General features: G+C 38.9%; 1 protein-coding gene and 2 long non-coding RNA genes across 17 annotated transcripts in view; all 3 read left to right on the forward strand.

Moving 5' to 3' along the window:
* The window catches only part of LOC6045498 (protein unc-79 homolog), a 279,959-nt gene that overhangs the window by 46,261 nt on the left and 211,530 nt on the right, over positions 1 to 22,168 (forward strand). The gene's annotated exons all lie outside the window — the stretch shown is intronic.
* Positions 1,007 to 16,813, forward strand: LOC119767021. Of its 2 annotated transcripts, XR_005277269.1 has the most exons (3): positions 1,007 to 1,022; positions 16,281 to 16,387; positions 16,450 to 16,813. It is a non-coding gene; the product is annotated as an uncharacterized LOC119767021 (long non-coding RNA). The 2 variants fall into 2 exon arrangements; XR_005277268.1 differs by lacking the exon at positions 1,007 to 1,022 and having other exon boundaries at positions 16,237 to 16,387.
* Positions 19,182 to 22,166, forward strand: LOC119767022. The gene is made up of 3 exons (XR_005277272.1): positions 19,182 to 19,579; positions 20,971 to 21,066; positions 22,053 to 22,166. It is a non-coding gene; the product is annotated as an uncharacterized LOC119767022 (long non-coding RNA).

The following is a 22,168-nucleotide window of genomic DNA, read 5'->3' on the forward strand; positions in this document are numbered from 1 at the left end:
GTTTCAATAAAAAAACAAATCAACTGTTTTACTGAACCAAAAGAAATATCCAACGGTCAATTCAAAAACCAAATCCAACGGTCAATTCAAAAACCGAATAAATCGTTCGGGATGGCTGCGTGCTTTCTGTTTTGCCAGACGTCACCAACCGTGACGACTCAAAATCAACAACATTGTTCTCGATTTTGATGCAAATGTTACCGGACGACTGGTCGACAACATTCTGAAACGAATTTCAGAACGAATCGAGAACAATGTTGTCGATTTCCCGGACAGGATTTCTATCCGTGTACCAGAAGTTGGCGCGTGATTTTCCCAGACCTGTAGGAGCGTTTGAACAAAAAGTTTCAATTTCCCATAGTAATTCCCATGTAAACTTTAACCCTGATGCGCGCAGCCAGTTTACAACCAAATGAGCTGATATTTGGCATGAAAGTCCCTATGGGCATGCCCTACAAGGGGAACCATACTAAAACTTGATCCGAGAACTTTTTGAAAAACGTACCCACCCTAGTACCCACCCTAATGTCTAATCTATCTAATCTAATCAGACCCTAGCGCAGCCAATCTTTCGAAGGGATCCTGGAGAGTACCTTAGGTTAGATGACGCCTAGCACTCTTCTTGTCATTTATTAACATTTGTAGTGCGCCATTGCATTAGAATGCATTGAAACATCACAAGCGTTAAACCGGCCAGGCCTACTGCGTAAAGCCGTATCGCAGAGATGACTCGTAATTGGGTTGAGTTTGAGCACTGAGTGTTCGAACAACAACACAATTCTGAATCGACAGGGGAGGAAGAAGCGTGGGGACACACCACCATACGCTCCGAGATTTTGGTTGTATTCGTTGGGAGCACCATGCTAAGAAGGTTTGGTACTCCGGGACCCTCTGGGATGGGACATTGTATTTCCACGAATGCCCTGGACACTATTTGCCGTGGTTATAGCGCCACAACTCGCTCGTACCAAAGACGATAAAGATGTGTGAATAAACAGAGACGGGGTATCGAGAAATTAAAAGTGAGAGTGTGTGCAACATGGAGTTAAACTTTCTGTGAAGTTGCTGTGAAGATTACCATGACACTTTGAAAAGTTTAACTCCATGTTGCACGCACACACTCTCACTTTTAATTTCTCGATGGTTTGGACTGATAGTTTAATAGGCGATTGTGACATCTTACTGACATTATCAACTTTATGGATCTGTCATAATCGTATAATTGCTGTTGTAATAATACTCATCAATACAGGGATAACACCGGAAATGTGTGTTTGTGGGGTTCGATGGCAAAACAAGGACGAGAATTATCCACTTTAGCTCAACTTCCACCCACTTCCCGACCAGTTTCGTTTATATGGATAGGAGCTGTCCAGAAAATGGTCAGTTCTGCCTGATATCACCGGCACTGAACAAAGGCAGAAACGAGATAAAGTCAAGCGTATGTGTAAGTATATGTTTGTGTAAATACATGTATTTATGGCTCGATAGAGCTTGATGGAAATCGTTAAAATCACGTTATTAGCTCTACTCCACCAGTCTTGCTTGTTGCTGAAAGAGGGTGAAAGCATATTTTACAAATAGAACATTTATTGCAATATTGAATTGTTGCTGATGTGGTGGAAGAAACACCTAAAGATACGCCGACATTTTAAAACACTCAAAGTAGAATAGTAGTTTATGGTTTATTGGACCTTTTCAAAAGAAACTCCAGTTATTAACCCTGTGATTAATACGTCAAATGCTGTATGAAATAGGCGAAAACCTGTTTTATCCCCTAATCCAACAAATTGTTAAATTTTTTTTTATTCAATCTAAATGGCATTTTTTCCAATCAAATTTACAACTCCAATACTTCTAACTAACGTGAAATTTTTCGAAGATTCCGAATATGAAAAAAATGAGTCAAAAAAGTGCCGCCACAGGGCAAAAACTAAAGTTGTAAAATGTTTGTTATAGAATCGACAAACTATGAGAAAAACTGCAATTGGTCAAAAAGTTAATACCGTAGGCTTATAGTCCATGAAATTTCTTAACTTTTGACTTACAGGAGTATCGGTGTTGAAGGCTGTTGCAAATAGTTATTAAGGTTTAAAAAAAATCCATTTTTAACAGTAATTTACAAAAACTATGAGAAAAGTTAAACCAATCCTGTATGTCAGTAGCACATTTTGAAGTGCTGGAAAAGACCTTTCAAATGCATCTAAGAGAGTTGGAATTGATGAAATTTTACGGAAATGCGAGCAATTTTAAGTTTTTTTTTTATGTTTTTGAACCTCAAATTTCAAAGCCCGTTTTACCCGTTATTTGGCATGAGTTCATCTCATGTATAGACAAACAAACGCTGAAACTTTCATCCAAATCGGAGCACCTCGATACGACCTCTAGAACAAACCGAGCTATATTTACAAAAACTGCCTCAGAATTATTTCAAAAGTTTGAGATGTTTTACTCTTTGGAAGGTTGTAATTTTAAAAGTTTTAGTTTCACTTTCGATGTAAACACAAACAAAATGGATGGTGTATTGCAAGTACTAGTTTGGTCTCGCCACCTGTGATAAATATTTTCAAACCAAATCCGAAAACACTAGCGCTTTTACGACAATCAGAACGTACTATCTAAAATCCGCAATCTTCAGCAGGGATGCCAGATACACAGATTTGTCTGTGTTTCACAGACATTTGAGCTCGTGTCAGACATTTTTTGAGGTGCACAGACTTTTTAAAAACTTCATTAAATTGTTATTTTGTTAAAATATCAATCGAAACTTATTTTTTAGTCTTCAAAACACAATTTTTTATAGACTTCTATGACTGTAAATTGATTTATTTGAATTTAAGACAAAGACACAGACATACACAGACTTTTTCACAGACATTTTAAAAAATCATGTGGCATCCCTGATCTTCAGTTTCATTACAGGTGGATGGAAATACATTTTACTAGCACCTACCTTTTTCGTCAGGAAGCCTCTAAGTCAAACCGTCAGCCTGTCACTCTCGTGCCAACGATACCGGATGGCTCTATTTAATCCACGTCTAATCTCTGCTCCTGCTGTAGCCGCCCGGACGAAAGCGTGCCCATAAACAATAAATTCATCGGAGAATCGCGTTTCGCTAAAGCAGGCCAACCTTTACGACATCGGCCCGCAATCTTGCACAAGAGTAGACCAGGCGGAAAAGGGCACGTCATGGGTCTTGCTTTTGGTTCAAGCCATTGCGAAACTGCTAGTGATGATGATGGACATTAGCTACAACCCTCAAATTTTGCAGGGGAGCAAGTGAGCAGAGATTTGTAAATTTAAAACATTCTTCAGTATGATCCCAAAAACAAACCTAAGTGATCATGAAATGTAGTGCTCAAATTCCACAAATTTAAGGTTGCTGGAGTCGAGTTTGCTCGCACAAATTATAAATAATGTTAAGATAATCGGATTATCGAGACTATACAGTTTTTTATCAAACTATTTTAGTATATTTCTTCGGGCTTCCATAAATTTCATCCACAAGCAACAGAATTAATCGAATTAGCAGAATAGTGAATAGAAGAACCTTGTCATCAGCAAACATCAGCCCAATCGAACCACAGTAAAAAACGATCCCGGTTCTTACTTAGCTTTAATAATTTTCCTCCCATATTTGAAACCTCTAACCCCATCATTAAATCACACAGAAAATCCATTTCAGCCCAAGCTGAGTTCAGCCAGAGTGAGGTACGACCAACACCCAACCATCCAACGCCGTCACTATTTTGTTCCATTCATTCTGACTGACGATCGGATTTCAATTAGTGCTAGCCCAAAGTCAATTGGAGATTTCCCAGAAGGTTGATAGCTCGAAAGGTTGGAAAAATTTAATTGCTTTAATTAATTACTGGTTTATGGTCAATTACACCCAGAAGTGTGTACGAGAGAACAGCGAAATTAGTGTGAATGTTAGCTCTTTACGAGTGCCGCCAAAATCAGTTTAAATTTAGAAGCAATCTGTTTTATAACGATGGTGGTCGTAATGGTTTTCTCACTTTAAAGCGGAACAACTCGATACCTATGTGCTCTCTTGTACTAAGTTTGCTGGTTTTCCCACTAGTTAGCATAACAGAGGTATCGAACTGTGGATCTTAGGTTTGAATCATTCGATTGACTCTTTTTGACTACCGGAAAAATGCTCGCAAAGCCTCTCTTATAAAAATGCTTCTGACAATACAAATAAAATAGATATAAAAAACCAACTCTAAATTTTATATTATTTGTTTTTGCAAATATATATCACATTCATAAAAATTCCAAACTTTTGTTAACAAGCCCAATTATGCTTAACAAGCTTTTCCCGGCAAACTTCGTCCTGTCCTTTTTTTGGTTTCTTGACGTTTTTTACTTGTCTTCAGCCTCCTCTGATCAAAATTTGATTTTACGTAACTTATCGTAGATTTACCGGAATCGGTTAAAGAGTGGCCAAAGTTGTCACTTTTTGTCGAAAGAACCTTCCTTGGACTTATACGAACCCAACGCAACAAAGAGCACCTCGGTCCAACGCTCCGTATTGAACTGATTCGCGTTCGAACAAAACCGTCGATTTTTATATATATATATATATATATATATATATGGGTCATTCCACCTGAAGTGTGCAAGAAAAAATGCAAATTTGAAAATTACCATCTCCGATTCTGATCAAATTTGGCAGAGCTGTTGAGACTATCAAAACATGCAAAAATCCCGAATTTCATCCAAATCGGACCACCCCCTCCATTTTTGTACCCTCCCAAAAAATCGACTTTTTGGCGATTTTTGAGCAAAACCCCTATCTTCAAACGACGATAACTCAGGAACCGCAAATCATAGAGGGTCTCGGTCTTAGACTTAATTTTGAAGGAAATTGGACGTAGAATCCATTTCCGTGATCAAAATTTAGATTAAAATATTTTTTCTACCTGTACGTAATAAAAGAACGCTCCCTTGGTGCGCCTCGCCAGGATCCCGTCGTTGGCCGGTTACGCATAGGACGACAATGACTTGACTAATTTTTAAAATTTTAAAAGATTGATAACATGACAACATGCGTGGTAATATGTTGTCATGTTATCAATCTCGATGTAATTTATTTTAAAAGAAGTGAGGTTTTGTGCCTTTGTGAGAATGATTCTAATGTGTCAACTCACATCGGCTTTTACCCTCGCCAACCAAAACATCCATGTAGACCCTTGGTTCGATGGATTAATAAATAAGTATTATGATTGTCAATGCAGAAAAATGCATTTTAGATTGTTTTCAGATGATTAGACTAATATTTTCATGGAAATTTTGAAGTTTTTTGGAATAATATTTTTTTTGCCTCCTGATTTTTCAGACCAATTTTGAATGGAGGGGGGTGACATAAACTATGAAAAATATTTGCAACGGCCTAACTATGGTGGTCCACATCCGGGCTTTCTCGGGGCTACCCCTGAATTAAAGATTGGCTCATCACTAGGCTAAATTCCAAATTTGAGCGCATTCTGACCACGGGAACTCCTCCCTCTAATCGCTTGAAGTTTGAATAGGAAATATCATAGAAATGTATGGAGAAAAACGTTACTTAATCCACCTTTAGGTGGTTGGTGCCTTCCTCTGATATATCCAGATTTTTAAGCGAAAATGGCGTTACGATTGATGCACGCCCGAAAAATTTCCCAGTGCACAGTGGTCCGAAACCGAAATCTAGCGTGACAAAATTGATAGCGGCCACACGTTAAGATTTAGAACTTTGGTGTCTTCGGGACAAATGATCAGGGTCAATAGGGACATCTTTTGGTATGGTGGGCATTAGGGTGGTCCAAATTCTAGAGTGGTTCAGAATTTTTATTTTGGCGGGATGACAAGATAGCGCTTTGGTGTCTTCAGAAAAGTTGTAGAAAACACCATTCTGAGTAACTTTGCTGAAGAGCATAAAGCTCTATCTTCAAACGGGAAGTTTCTAGAGCCATTTTTGTAATTTAGGTTGAAGTGTTTATGAAAAAATGAGTTTTTTGAATTTATCAACTCAGGCTTGTGTCGTAGCGAGTTGGTGTCTTCTAGACATTTTAGAGCTTATCAAAACACACATTTATCTTCCAAGAGATCAAAAATCGGACCTTTAAAACGAAAGTTATAGCCAAAATACGACGAAAAAGACGCCATTTTGAAATGTGAATAACTCGAAAAGGTGGTAGAGTTTGACCTCGCTCTTAGAAGCATCTGAAAGTACCGTAAACTGGGGTGACTTTGATAGCCCGGGGTGACATTGATAGAAATTTGATTTGGCCACTATTTTTGATACATCCAATGTAACAGTAACATTTTTGCATATATGTTCGATAATAAGCTTTCCCTTAATGCTTACATACTCAAAATTCTCAAAAATGTTTAAATATTAATTTGACGGGCATTTGAAAAACCTATCAAAGTCACCCCGGGCTATCAAAGTCACCCCAGTTTACGGTACACATTTTAGAGTACATTTCGTCGCCATCGTGCTAACTTGTCGTACGTGCATTTTGGGCCAAATTGAGTTAAGAACGCCATTTTGTGCAGCTCACAATGCCTCACCTTTTGACCTTCACAGATCCCCAAAATTCGATTTCAATCCTGAGATATTCAACAAAAACCGAAAAAACTCCGTGCATTTTTGTCACTTTACATATGCAAGTAGTTTCAATCTTGTCGTGCTATCTTGTCACTCCATGAAAATTGATGTAAGTGCGACAAAAGGCCAAAGGGATTTCAGGCCAGGAAAGTCAGGATGCGTTTGTCGCACGTACAAGCTAGACTACCGTAAACATTTGTAATTATAACTCGGGACTCCAGCAACCAATTTCAACCAAACTTTGGGACAATGCACAGAATGGTGAGCCAAACAAAACGTGTTTGTTATTGTTTACATTGCGTGCTCTCGTTTTTGAATATTCAAGGTCAAACATTAAAACGCGTTTTTCTCGGAACGTCAAAATGGCGGGTGCGACAAGATAGCACGACGACGTCGATTTGCTGAAAATATTTCGGAGGTCTTTTTTGTTTAACTTATTTAATCTTAATTTGAATAATTTGAATAATTTGAAAATGAGCATTTTTTAATCGTTTTTTGCCCATAACTTTTGATAGAATTGACCAAAATACATTTTTTAGGAATAAAAATGTTCATTTTGACAAGCTCTACAATTGTCTAGAAGGGCTCAAAAATGTACAAAATGATCTAGTGGTTGTAAAAGAAGAACAAGTTTTGGTTGAAATATTTCAGGAATCAACAAAATAATTAAATTTATTCCTGAAATATTTCAGCCACAACTTGTTCCTTCTTTTACAACCACTAGATCATTTTGTACATTTTTGAGCCCTTCTAGACAATTGTAGAGCTTGTCAAAATGAACATTTTTATTCCTGAAAAATGAATTTTGGTCAATTCTATCAAAAGTTATGGGCAAAAAACGATTAAAAAATGCTCATTTTCAAAGTATTCAAATTAAGATTAAATAAGTTAAACAAAAAAGACCTCCCAAATTTCGTGTTCAACACCAGCCAGCAACAGTCAACTGTTCGGAGCTCCTCAAAGTTTTCGATTTTTTTCGCCGTAATTAACAGTGTTTACCCGCGAGTTTGCTGCTCCAGCATGCCAAGGGCCGGCCGTGGCCGTGGCAGTTCGAGTGCGGCCTCGAAAACCCGCGAAGTTCATCTACCGGCAGAGTGCAGAAAGGTAAACATACCAACGCCGCATCGACCGCCATCGCGCACGGGAGCGTGCCCGGTGACGTCACCGATCCTTCTTTTACACGTGTCATACCGTCCACGTGAGTCCCCAGTACGGACGAGACAATCGACCCGGGCATCCGGAAGTACTTCCGACCAGCAGCAGCAGCAGCAGTCCACCAGCACTACGACAACAACCACTTCCAACGTTCCCACCAGCAACGAATTTGAGATGCTGAGTGGAGAAGAAAACAACACCGCCAGTGACAGCAGCAGTGCTGGCGACGACGATGACGATGATGAACTTGCGCGCAAGCAAGAAAGCAGAAAAGTGTAACTCTCCGAAGGAACGACGACCACCTCCAATTTTTGTTTTGGATACGTTGGCGGACGATGTTGACGAGTTGCTTGAGGGACTCCAATATTGTCTCAAAATTAGCAAAACTTCAGTGCAAGTGATTACGCATAAAAAACAGAATTTCGACTTGGTAGTGAAGAAGTTGAAGTTGCGAAACTTCAAATTCTTCACATTTGACCCAGCAGAGAAGGTCCCAGTGAAGATCGTCCTTCAGGGATATCCGGACCGCCCGATCTCCGACCTGGAAGAACACCTGTCGGGCGTCAAGGTTAAGACTCGAGAGGTTAAGGTGCTCTCGAAATCGACAACGGTGACAGGTACGTACACATTGTACCTCCTGTACTTCGATCGTGGGTCGGTCAAAATCCAGGACCTACGGCAGATCAAAGCACTGGACGGCTTCTTCGTGACGTGGCGATTCTACACGAAGAATCCGACCGACGCAGCGCAATGCCACCGCTGTCAAAAATTCGGACACGGTTCAAGAAACTGTAATCTTCCGCCCCGGTGCGTTAAGTGCGGTGAGACCCACTTCACCGAAAGGTGCAATCTTCCGCGGAAAGACCAGCTGGGGAAAACGCCCAGCAGCACAAAGCGCGCGTCAAGTGCGCGAACTGTGGTGGAAACCACACGGCGAATTTCCGTGGCTGTGCCGCGCGGAAAAAGTACCTTGAGGAGCAGGACAAGAAGAAGAAAGCGCCAGCGTCCCGCCAACCTCCAAAGACTTCGAGCACGAACGCTGCAGCAGCTGGCGGCGGAGCGGTTCCATCGACCAACCCAGCGTTCCTCCCGGTTGGGGAGGTTCGTACGCTAGAGTAGCCGCTTCTGGGAGCGGTACTTCACCGGGACAAGCAGACGTTACCGGAGATGATCTCTTCACGCTTCCCGAGTTTTTCGCTCTTGCTGGAGAGATGCTCACGCGCTTTCGTGCCTGCCGGAACAAGGCAGAACAATTCCAAGCTCTGAGTGAGCTTATGATGAAGTATATCTACAACGGATAAGCTACCTTGTGCAGCGAAGTTTTTCGACGTCAAAAGACAAAACAAACTGTGATCTAGTTTTAAGCTTTTCTATCTCTATCCTTTTCCTTAGCAAATTTAGAAGGTTTTTTTAAAATAATTTTTCCTTCTGTTGGCAAATCCATTGTTAGAATATCCAATTACATCAAAATGAACTATAGTACAAATCATAGTTGAAAGGTACTCCAAAACTCTATTAGGTTATAAGAATTACGAAATTGTGAATTGATTATTTACTAATAAAAACTAATTGAATTGAAAAAAAGACCTCCGTGATATTTTCAGCAAATGTACTCTAAAATGTGTACTTTCAGATGCTTCTAAGAGCGAGGTCAAACTCTACCACCTTTTCGAGTTATTCACATTTCAAAATGGCGGCTTTTTCGTCGTATTTTGGCTATAACTTTCGTTTTGAAGGTCCGATTTTTGCTCTCTTGGAAGATAAATGTGTGTTTTGATAAGCTCTAAAATGTCTAGAAGACACCAACTCGCTACGACACAAGCCTGAGTTGATAAATTCAAAAAACTAATTTTTTCATAAACACTTTAACCTAAATTACAAAAATGGCTCTAGAAACTTCCCGTTTGAAGATAGAGCTTTAAGCTCTTGAGCAAAGTTGCTCAGAATGATGTTCTCTACAACTTTTCTGAAGACACCAAAGCGCTATCTCGTCATCCCGCCAAAATAAAAATTCTGAACCACCCTAAAATTTGGACCCCCCTAATGCCCACCATACCAAAAGATGCCCCAATTGGGTCCTAAAATGGAGCTTAGATTGCTGATATTATTGTTTGCAACGATAAAGCTTATTTTTCTGAGTACAATGACCCTTTGTACGACCACAAAGAGTTTAAAATGGATTTTTAAATCAATTTTGAAAAATTAACCTCGCGGTCCTTCTTGACAGAAAAGCTCCTACTTGACAGCTCGTTCCAAGGGAACCATAGTTGATCCATCGAAAAAATTTTTGCATTAAAATGAAAAAAAGTGATCAGAAATGGTTTTTAATCGTGTTTTTTACCGTTGTACATAAAAATTGACAAAGGGCTTTAGTACCCAATTGACCCTGATCATTTGTCCCGAAGACACCAAAGCTCTTAATCTTAACGTGTGGCCGGTATCAATTTTGTCACGCTAGATTTCGGTTTCGGACCACTGTGCAGTGGTACTAACATTACAAACAAAGTGTGCAGTGACTTGACAGCCACATTTTGTTTCTAATGTTGGATTTTGACATTTCGGGCGTGTACCTATTGTAATGCAATTTTCGCTTAAAAATCTAGATATAGTAATTTCGTCCGATATTAAATAAAATCCTATTTAAAAAAACTGCAGACTTTTTGTCACACTTTTGACAAAGACATCATTTGTAGAAAATGGCAACCCTCTACACCAGCGATTTTCATGGTTTAATATTAGAGGTACGTTGGAGTTAGATGCTGTTCCCCTAAATGACAAAAAACAAACTCTTAGCCATATTATGTGCATTCCAAATAATGAAAGAAAACGACGGTTTAAAAAAAACCCATTCAATCTTCGGTTCCGTGGCGTTTACGTCGTTTTGGCGGTAGAATCAATTAATTGCATTGCTGGCAACGGGTGTATCCCATTTGGCATAATGCCATTTGGCATAATGCCGTTTGGCATAACGCCGTTTGGCATAATGCCGTTTGGCATAATGGACGTTTGGCATAACGGTCATTTGGCATAATGATGTTAAAATTTCAAAATAAAGTCTAATATTGGAATTGCTTTAAGAAGACCACATTAGGTTGTGATAACTGCCGGCGAAAGCTGATTTTTTCATTCCTTACGATTTTTTTTTTCTTGATTTAAAAACTGCTGGCTATGGGTGCCCAGAACTTGAAACGTTTGTTCAAAATGTTGCTCCACATGCTGAATATTGTTTCCAGGGCTATTTTAAGCCTTGAGCCCTAGATTGAGCCAAATATGTTCGACATTTATGGAGCCAAGAATTGAAATGGCTTTTCTTCGGACTTGTCACTCTGGGTTACTTTTTGGTTAATATTTCCTTTAAAGAAAGGGACACTTTCTTGCCATAACTGCACAGAAAAAAAGTTGAATTTGGTTGGTTAAATATTACCTCTTTTTTGAGTAATATTACATAAAAAATAGTAAAATGTGAACCTGATGAATATTCACCAATTTCTTATGTAAAATTAATCTTTTTTTTTTACACAATTTATTTTCTGTGTGCTAAAAAAAGTTGAATTTTCCTTCTAAAACTGAATTTTCTTCATTAAACAGAGGAAAATGCGCTTCAGCTGTGGTCACAACTCAAGCGAGTTTTCCCTTCTTTTTAAAAAATATTCACCCATATCAGCAGTCAAGAGAGTTTTCCTTCTTTAAAGAAGGAAAATTCAACTGATGTTAGTAGTTATCTCAAATCAAAGAACGTGTTCACTTCTTTAAAGAAAGATAAATTCAACTTGTGTCAACAGTTATTACAAGTCAAGGAAATTTTCCCTACAGAAAGGGAGAGAAAAATCAAACATATAGGGATAATTCAACTCGTGTTAGTATCGGATGGGGAAGTAAAACGTCGGTCCAATAGCGTAAAAGAGGTTTTGGGTGACTCACCACACATAACCTTCGGACGCCTAGAAATGAGCAGAAACTTGCAACAGAGACCACAAAAGACCCGGGGGTCGTTAAAGTGGATTACTTTGCTTTTTTTTAGTAGTTATATCACAAGTAAAGAGAATTTTCCATTATTTCAAAAAATAAAAAAAAATCTAATTATTCGCTCTACAGCAGGGGTGCTCAAAGTTTTTGGAGGCCGGGCCAAATTTGAAGCTCAAATGAGCTTGCGGGCCAAATTCACAAAAAAAAAAAAAATTCCGTTATTTTAATTTAGAAGATTTAATTTCTGTTATTTAGAAAAAATCAATTCAAAATAATACACCCAAAACTGGCAGCGCTAGTCCGAGAGAATGATGGTCTCGAGTCGATAGAATAGTGGTACCATTCACGGACGCAGAGAACACAGCTCGAGATGGGCGATAGAACTATTCTCTCGAGGTTCATTTGCAAAAAAAGTTCTTCCGTCAAACAAAAAACCAAAAGTGTCGACAACGGGAATCGAACCAGAGACCTTTGACAAACCAATCCAATGACTTAGCTGCCTCGGCCACCACAGCTTGGTGACCATGGAGAAGTCAGAAGTCGATGTATGACACTTGTTGGAGATTTATTGATTCAACTAACGAATGAACTCAATTGTTATGATGGTGTGAGTTGGTACCATTATTCTATCGATTTTGGCACTGAGCCCTCAATAAATTTTGAGAGAACCATTATCTCGACTCTGAATTTTGGGTGTAGACACCACAAAATAACGGTTTTCTATCGGTATTGTTGATTTTATTGTTTCAGGTATTTGAAAAAAAGTTTTTAGCTGAATGTACTTGTGTTTAAAAAAATAAAGTTTTGTTTTTATATTTTGAAAATGGTGATGTCATGTTGAACAATTCATCTAAAAAGAAATTTTATCTTTAAGTTAAGTGTGGCTAATGAAAAAGCGTTGAGAGCCGGAATTTCAACATCCCAATGAAAAAAAATTAGAAAATGTTTTAAGCAAGTTAAACTGCAATCATTATTTTCAAAAAAAGGTTCAACAAAAAAAAGATATTAGCGAAAAAACATTTATTTATATCATCGAAAATTCACTTAAAATTGAAATTATTTTCAATAAACCCAAACATGCTCAAATGATTCTAAATGCAAAGGAATTCATGTTTAATTAATTTCAGCTGATTGCACTTAAATTTTTTTTTTAAGTTTTGGGGTTTTTTGAAATTATATTTTTGCTCCTGGTTTTTCGAGCCATTTTTTTTTAATAATGGATGGGGGAGAGGTGGGTTGATCGACGAAAGCTTTGTGAAATATTTGCAACAAACTTGATCCTCCGATTTCCACATTTTGTCTGCCTGAATCAGTTGGTAGTCAATCAGATTCGTTATCTAACTGCAATCCTGAAGGAAGTGCAATGTAAGTTTAAGGGTCAGTTCATAAATGGGTCATTATGACTTGCAAATTGATAAAGTAAACTTATATTTTTTCAACTATCACAGAATTCTACCTAAGTCAAACATGAACTTTTTTTAAAATATTTCCAAAAATGTTTGATGAAAGATATTTTCTAGATTCACTCACATTGAAACGTGTGAATTTGTTATAATTATAAAAAATTGAACAAATTGTTTCTATACAAAAGTGGGATCAAAATATTGATAAATCATACGTTTTTGCTAACAAAAAAAAATAGCATATAAAAGTTTAAAATAAACCTTAATTTTGAAAAAGTATAAAATCACTTTACAAGTGTTCAACGGGCCACTTTACATGATCATTCAAAATGGGTCCGCGGGCCACAAAATATCACCTCGCGGGCCACGTTTGGCCCGCGGGCCATACTTTGGTCACCCCTGCTCTACAGCATTGCCTTGGCGTTCTCAATTGCGAGATTCCTACTCGAAACTAGGTGTTCGAAGGCTTGATTATTGAGGCAATTGCAAACCTCTTTTATACCTTAGCTTCCATCCACCCCGGGATTCGAACTGACGACCTTTGGATTGTTAGGCCAACTGCCTACCAGCGACTCCACCGAGACAGGACCCAGGGAGACGACTCCTACACCTGGACTGAGCTAACGACCTAACCCTTTTTTTTAGGTTAGTCCGGGGCCAACATTTACTTCCCGTCCGACGGAAGGCGTGATCAGACAAATCTCGTCTCGAAAAATGCCACCGGGACCGTCTGGGATCGAACCCAGGCCGACTGGATGAGAGGCAATCACGTTTATCCCTACACCACGGTTCCCGGCTGCCATTATTTAAAGAAGGAAAAAAACTCACTGACTTGTGATGACTACTGACTTGTGATAACTTCTAACACTTGTTGAATTATCCCTATATGTTTGAATTTTCTCTCCAATCAAAAACGAAGTTGACTTTATAGCTGTCGGCCACCATTGCTAGTATCAACCACTAGTGTCTTCCTTTTTATCTACAAGGACTTCGCCGCCCTGGGCTCCTAAGTGTATGAAAGTATGGCACGGAGCGACGGCGCCGACTACCCATATTTACACTGCTGACACAAGTTGAATTTATCGTTCTTTAAAGAAGTGAAAACTTTCTTTGACTTTAGATAACTACTAACATGAGTTTATTTTTCCCTTCTTTAAAGAAGGGAAAACTCTCTTGACTGCTGATACAAGTTGAATTTTCCTTTCTTTAAAGAAGGGAAAACTCTTTGACTGCTGATATAGGTGAATATTTTTAAAGGAAGGGAAAACTCGCTTGAGTTGTGACCACCGCTGAAGCGCATTATCCCCTTTTTAATGAAGAAAATTCAACTTTAGAAGGAAAATTCAACTTTTATCAGCAGTTGTCACAAGTCAAGAAAGTGTTCATTTCTTTAAAGGAAATATAAACCTTGAGTCAGCAGTTGAAAGTTTAGAAAAAATGACCCGCAGCTCTTTTGGGTTAGATCCAAAGCTGAAGACGGTGAATTAATATGTTTCTACGTATATGACAAAGTGGAATGCTTTAAATTTCGAATAGAAATCTCATTTTTGTGTATAGGCTAGTATGGAGATCGGAAGGAAAGAAGTCAAGAAACAGCTTTACGAACAGCAGAACAAAGGAGAGGGAGCGTTTTCTTGGGGCTTTTTTTCACCCTCTCTGGCTTGCTTTCGCTGCCGCTGCTGCCCATTTGAAATTTTTCTTGACCGATTCCTTCCGAAGTGCATACACCGCCTATATTTGAATGGAAGTAGCGCCACTTGCTGATAAAATATTCAATTAATAATATTCACCCTGTACACAGAAAAAAAAATTATGGTAATATTCATCAGGAAATGGTGACAGATTTTGTGGCGAAAAAAAATGTGTAATATTACATCAGGAATTTGTGAATTTTCATCAGTTTCTGATGAATATTCATCAGGTTCACATTTTTACACAATTTTTGATTAAAATCACTCAAAAATGAGTAATATTCAACCAACAAAATTTTCAACATTCCAAAATTCAACTTTTTTTTTGCTGTGTAATATGAACGAGTATATGTTGGCATGATGTAACAAAATGAGTGAATTTCGCGTACATTTCAGGGCATGATCCCCTGGATGCACTGAGCCCGAATCCCAAATATGATTGTGACAGGACCTGGCGCTTTGACTTTGAAATTTAAATGGGATTTAAACCCGTATAATCGGTGCGTTTTGGTTTTAAGTTTTGAGTCCCTTAATGATTTTTGAATTTTTCATCAACCTCACGAGCTCATAGTTCGTGTTCCAGGGCACAACCCAGGAACAACCAGGGAACCGAAGAGTTTGGAAAGATTCGTCAAATATTAAGAATGCTACAGAATTTATATCACCACCGCTGAAAACTTCAACTTTTTCTGTAAGCTTTTCTGGCAGCACTTGCTGCTACTGCAGAGAAGATTGAGGCATGTAACCACCCACTGAGAATTTTGCTTGAGCCTCGACTCGATCAGGCTCGATCTCGAACCAGATCGACTCGAGGTTCGAGCCAAAATTCTCAGTGGGCAAGCAAGCTGCCAGAAGAGCTTGAAGAAAAAGTTTAAATTTCCAGCGGTGGTGTTATAAATTCTGTAACATTCAAAAAAGTGCATCGTTTTCTTAATGTCTAGCTTTAAAATGTACTAAAAACTGCTGTCTTCATTCAAACTGTAGTGCCGATTGATCCCAGTCTAGGGAATTGAAATAATTTTGAAAATTTAATATCATTATGCCAAATGACCATTATGCCAAATGGCCATTATGCCAAATGATCGTTATGCCAAACGTCCATTATGCCAAACGGCATTATGCCAAACGGCGTTATGCCAAACGGCATTATGCCAAATGGCATTATGCCAAATGGGATACACCCGCTGGCAACAATTCCTCATACTGGAAATATAAAAATTGTAAAAAAAATTACGGCCGTACGAGCGGTTGTTCTTCTTGCCCCATATGGTCGTCTTGCCCCACCTTCCCCTATGTATTAAATTTTCTTCGAAAAAGTTTTCGACCAAAAAAATGTTACTACCCTGTTTGACAGATCTTTTTGTTTTGCCCTTTTTGTTTTGCCATCGTCTTCGTGTGATTTGGAGCTGTTTGGAGCTGTTTTTCCGTCTGTGCGATTTCAGCAGCTGGTCCTGTGAATTTTATAGTTTTGACCGAAGCGAAACCTCTCGTCCATGATGACTTCCGATTGGGACGAAATCGAGCGGCTCGCTTCCGACTTCCAGAATGCCCAGCTGACGACCAGCTTCCAAAGGTAGGTTCTTGCGATTTTTGCTGGAAGATGTGTCATTTTACTTTCCATTTCTTCTCGGACAGGTTGTCGGAATTACGTCGAAGTAGTCGCTCTGCTGATTGAGAAGGGCCTGCTGGAGGTGATTTACACGACCGATGGCAAGGAGTACTTGACGCAGATTCATTTGAAGAAGAAGGTGCGGGACGAGATGTTTGTGCGGGGAGGCCGCATTAATCTGATCGATTTGGCCAATGTTGATCACTGCGAACAAGATTGTTTTTCCCTGGGTCCCGGAGGATGTGCAGCTGCTGGAGCACCACGATGGGCATGAATGTGGTGGAGCTGCGATGGGGTAAAGAAGGAGGAGGAAAAGGGAAGGACATTCGAGTAGGAAAATGAATAAAAATGCAAAGTGTGTAAATATACAAGTAAATGTGTGAAAATTTATATCGTTTGTTTTATTGACACCAAAGATTCTTGGAGAATTTGCCGTCCCGTTGCCAAATTATGGTATGGTGTGGTTAGATGGCGATTTCGGCCCAACGAAGAAATAAAAGGAAACTTGAGAAGGTCTTTTGATTATGCACCCAAGGATGAGTTGCATGATTGACCCGGACCTAATCTTTATCAAAATATCTGAGATCCGGCTTCAAAAATGTGTACAAATAACACTTAAGTTCTTTTAACTTTTGATGGGGTTATTAGATCATTAATGTTTCAGGATCATTAAAAAGGTCTTTCAATTATCTAACTAACGATGGGTCGCATAATAGATCCGGACAACTTTTTCATCAAAATATTTGAGATCCGGCCTCTGAAATGTGTACAAATGACACTTAAGTGCTCATAACTTTTGATAGGGTTATCAGATCTTCAATTTTTTGGGCTTGATGGAAAGGTCTTTTGATAACCTATCCAACGATGGGTCGCATGATAGATCCGGACAACTTTTTCATCAAAATATTTGAGAAAGCCTCTGAAATGTGTACAAATGACACTTAAGTGCTCATAACTGTTGATAGGGTTATCAGATCTTCAATGTTTCGGGCTCATTAGAAAGGTCTTTGAAATACCTTTCTAAAAATGTATGATCCGTCGGGTTTTCTTACAAAAACCACCCTTTTACAATTTTTCAAACTTTAGCCAGAATCGTTTTTAAGCATAACTTTTGAAGTACTTTACTAAACGTTATGATATTAACTAGGGTCTTGTGGGATCCTAAGACGGATCGAATGAGACCAAAACGGTCCAAATCGGTTCAGCCAGTCCGGAGATAATAGAGTGCATATTTTTCGGTGCACGGACTCACATCCAGACACACGCACATACATTTGTTCAGAATTTGATTCTGAGTCGATAGGTATACATGAAGCTGGGTCTACGAGGTCGAATTAAGAAGTTCATTTTTCGAGTGATTTTAAAGCCTTTCCTCAGTAAGGTGAGGAAGGCAAAACCATTGTTTCAGTTATACCCAACCCTCTGGCACCACTGTAAATGGCTAGAACGTTTGACAGTCGCCAAAACCTCGAAGAGCCCACGTAGTAGTATTAGTGAAGAGCCCACGTTGTTTATCGTGGGCTCTTCATAATACTACTGCGTGGGCTCTGTAAGTATAGCAGTATTGGTGTTGTCTGTTTGTTTACACCAAATCTTCAAGAAACTTGTGTGTGATACGAAAAAAGGTGAGAACTGTTGCTTCCGATTGACCGGGAAGATTTGCCGGGTAATACTGGATCGGAGACTGGCCAAGTCCCGCTGTTGATCCTTCCGAACAACTCGCTGCAATCTTCGGCAGGGAGTAACTGACCAAGTGAAGAAACATCCGTGATTCCGGTAATTGTGGCGGAGCTGGTCTTTCCGAGCATCCTTCGATAACCTTCTCCGAGGACTGGCCCACTCCCGCTGTCGACTCGCACAGGGAATTGAAGGAATCGCGTGCTTGTGTAGAATCCGACCTTTTGTGGACTCACAAGAAGTTCATCACGAAGTCCGAACAAATCTGAACCTTGAACTTGCAAAATCGTCTTCATCGCCACTTCGCGGGGCATTAATCTATAGTCTCTGGCGGATAATATCCTTCGGGAACTTGTGTTTGAAAATCCGTCCCGTGTCGTTATTTTTTATGGAAATCATTTCAACATTATGAAATTATGCCTTTTTTACTTTTTTTATTTTCAAATTTTGACAGCAAATGCGTTCTTCATCTTCTTTGTTTTCTTCATGTTCGCGTCGAACATTTAGGTTTCATAAACATGGCCGTCGTGACAGAGGGCTGGGTAAACAGCTGGTTTTTACAGGCAATTGATCTACTCGATTTGTCTATTTATGTGTAAAAATAGTATAAACAAAATCAGCTGCTTGGAATTCAGCCAATCATAAAAACAAAACATTACTTAAAATACAAACACTAACACAGAATCATGGTGTATGTAAGAGAAACCGTGGAGATCTCTATTCCAGAAATTTTCATATTTACGGCAAGTTTGTTGGTCCATCTGAAAAATCTTTTAAATATGGGTCCCATAGTAAAAATGTTCACAAACCAGTCCCGCGTTGAAAAAATCATGTCCTAAACTTGCAATTGCGTATGCGATCCTGCGTGTTTCCTATTGTAGACTAGGCTTAAGAATTTTGGCTCGATTTCGAGCCAGATTGACTCGAGCCTGAATCGAGTCAATAGTTCCGTTATCGTTATCACCTTCAAATAAAATCAAAAAACGCCTTTTGGAAGGAACCGGCCAAGAAAAAAAATCAAATGGGCAGCAGCGGCAGCTAAAGCAAGCCAGAGAGGTTGAAGAAAAAGCCCCAAGAAATCGCTCCCTGTTCTGCTGTTCGTAAAGCTGTTTCTTGCTCCATTCCCTTCCGATCTGCGTACTAGCCTTAAAGGACAAAACGTGTTAATAATCGGCACGCTTATGAGTAAAACGGCGCACGCTTTTGGCCCTATTTTGGATCATTTTCCCATCTGGGAGGTGTACATGAATTTCCGTGTGATAAGTTTTCATGACAGATATTGTTAAATTGTATACAGTATTCTCTTTTTCACAGTCTGAGCACACTGGTATGGGATGTTGTTGTTGTTAATTACTTTATTTCCGGCAGCTTTAACCTTTCGGTCATTCGCTGCCCTGGTATGGGATGATCTCGCAAACTTTGCTCTTGCATCGTTCAGTTGCAATTTGATCGTGAAGGCAGAGGGCGATTCTGAAAACGGTAAGCAAAAAGTAGTCGGTGGGTAGGTCAAGACTGACACCATCTTGCAAGATTGGTTTTAGATCAAGTCGTAAAGATGGTTGCAGTAGTGACATGGCTTTTTTTTAATCCTTCGGCAGTGGCGTACGTGTACATTCGCTGTATTGTTAATTTGATTTTGGTTAACCTCAGTGGATTTTCCTAAAATATTTCGTTGGCGTCGAACATCGAACTGTCAAAAAATTATCGCGGTGGATACTTTTCTATCACAGTTTTGTTTTTGTAAAATCAATGTGCTATGGTGAATTTTCGACCGTTTGAATTATTTTAAGAAAATCAGCCGCGGTAAAAAAAAAATAACAATACAACTATTGTGATTAAAATCGTGAATCGTGCACAAATCATGTGGTTTTAAATGTCTGAACCAATAAATGAAAAAAAGGCGAATCAGCATTTTGACGGCTGGAACTAATTTGCAAGTTCAGAGACAAAAGCTGGAGCAACATTTGAAGGAGCATTACAACATTGCTCTTACGGCCTTTTGGTTCGTTTAAACACGTGTAATGAAAAGCTATAAGAGCCCTTTCAAATGTTGCTCCTGAATGGTAACTTTTTCTCAAAACAGTTTAATTATCTGCTTTTTCTGTACAAAAATGTACATTTTCTATGGAACCTCCCGCATATGTAAACGTGGTAATCCAGTAAGCTACGTGCAAATGTATTGCTTGTACGCTTACGAAAGAAATGAGATAAATTGGAGCACCATTTGAAAAGGGCGGTACGACATTGCTTTTACGGCCTTTCTTCCCATTGTAACGAAAGGCCGTAAGAGCAATGTCGTACCGCCCCTTTCAAATGTTGCTCCAGAATTTTTACCAGCCCGCAAAACAAATTGTGTGCTAAGTTATGAAAATAGTTGCCCAAAGAGCTTTATGACAGTAGCGCACCATTCGATTTTGCTGGCCGGAAAAAAAAACCTCACTTTTTTTCGTGTACGTACACGCAAAACATACGCACGTAGATAATTGTATCGAGAAATTAAAAGTGAGAGTGTGTGCAAAATGGAGTTAAACTTTTTAAGGAAGAAGTAATCTTCACGGCAACTTTACAGAAAGTTTACGGAGCCGGATGGAGGGTTAGATTGGGCTATGTGAATATTTGTAAATTTGTATGGCTTAATCTCATCCCTCTAACCACCCATGTTGATTGTATTCTACATTTAAAAGGTCAATCGTGGACTTTTGCTAACACGTTTGCGAATTTAATTGCGTCAATCATAAGCTACGTGGACAACTGTTTTTTTTAAGAAGCCTAAGAAGCCCCGTTCCTTAATTTGCCGAAGTGTCCACGTGGATTAAGGATGGCCCTAAACTTAAAAAATATTATGAATGGTAACGGAATTTTCATTTCAGATGTCGGACGAGTCGATGGAGCTGGGTCCGGCTACTCAGGCCGAAATCTTTGACGTCGAGCAGTTCTTGGAAGATTGTGACGAGGAGTTCGCGTTGGTATGTATTGATAAAATAATAAAAAATATTGATAAAACTTAATGATCCATAAGTGCGTGTGTGTGTGTGTAACCTTGCAATTTGCTAGCTCCAGCTGTTGAAATGCGTTTTCTTCTAACTTAACGTGAAGACTTCCATCATTGCACAGTGGTCCAGATCGCAAAATTAAGTGGAAAACGGATTTTCCGAAAAATTGTGAAGTTTTGGAGCTAAGGTGTCTTGAAAAGAGTTGTTGCAAATGGAAAGGGGTAACTTTTGGTTTGGTTGAAAATTAGGGTGGTTCACTTTTAGGGTGATTTTGAAAATCTCACTTTTCAGGAATATTTTTGGGAATTTTGTTGTCTTCTAAAAAGTTGTTGGGCTTGCCAATCCAAGCAACTTTGTCTAAGACACCAAAATTTTATCTCTTAATCTTCGACCAAATTCATAGATAGCATCTGAGCAAACTTTCAAAAATTAGATTTTTTTAAACGTGGCAATTCAGGGTTAGTTCAGGGTTTTAGCGAAAATTGATATTCGGGACACTTTTCGAGCTCTGAAAAATATACAATTTTATTTTTGACTGTTCAATTTGGACTTAAGGGTCAACAGTTACATCCATTTTAAGGTTAAAAAGATGCAACATAAAAACTTAAATATCTCGAAAAAAGCGCAAGCCAAATTTTAAGCACCAGGTTGCATTTGGAAGTGGAGATCCAGCACTACAAACGCTGAAAAAATCTCAGAGGTGTTTTTTTGGAAAATTTTCGAATTTCGTTAAATTGAATGAGATACAGAGCATTTTATACTGATCAATTTTCTTCAAAAATGATCAACGGCTTCACCTTAAAGAATATCCAAGAATGCATGGGATAACGGTTTGACTAATTTTTTTAAGAGAATTTAGGCCGTTGCAAATATTTTTCAAAGTTTATGTGTTCGTAGAATGGCAGAATATTTGAATGACAGACAAAACTTAAGCAGTTAATAATTATTTTATTTTACAGCACGGCAATCATCAACAACGAGAAGAACGCGAACAAAATGCCGGAGAAGAACGCGAACAAAATGTCGGAGAAGAAGGCGAAGCACTACAAGGTCAACTGCGGGTTAGTTTTTTTTT

Source organism: Culex quinquefasciatus, chromosome 2 (genome assembly GCF_015732765.1).
Source record: "Culex quinquefasciatus strain JHB chromosome 2, VPISU_Cqui_1.0_pri_paternal, whole genome shotgun sequence".
Lineage (NCBI taxonomy): Eukaryota > Metazoa > Arthropoda > Insecta > Diptera > Culicidae > Culex > Culex quinquefasciatus.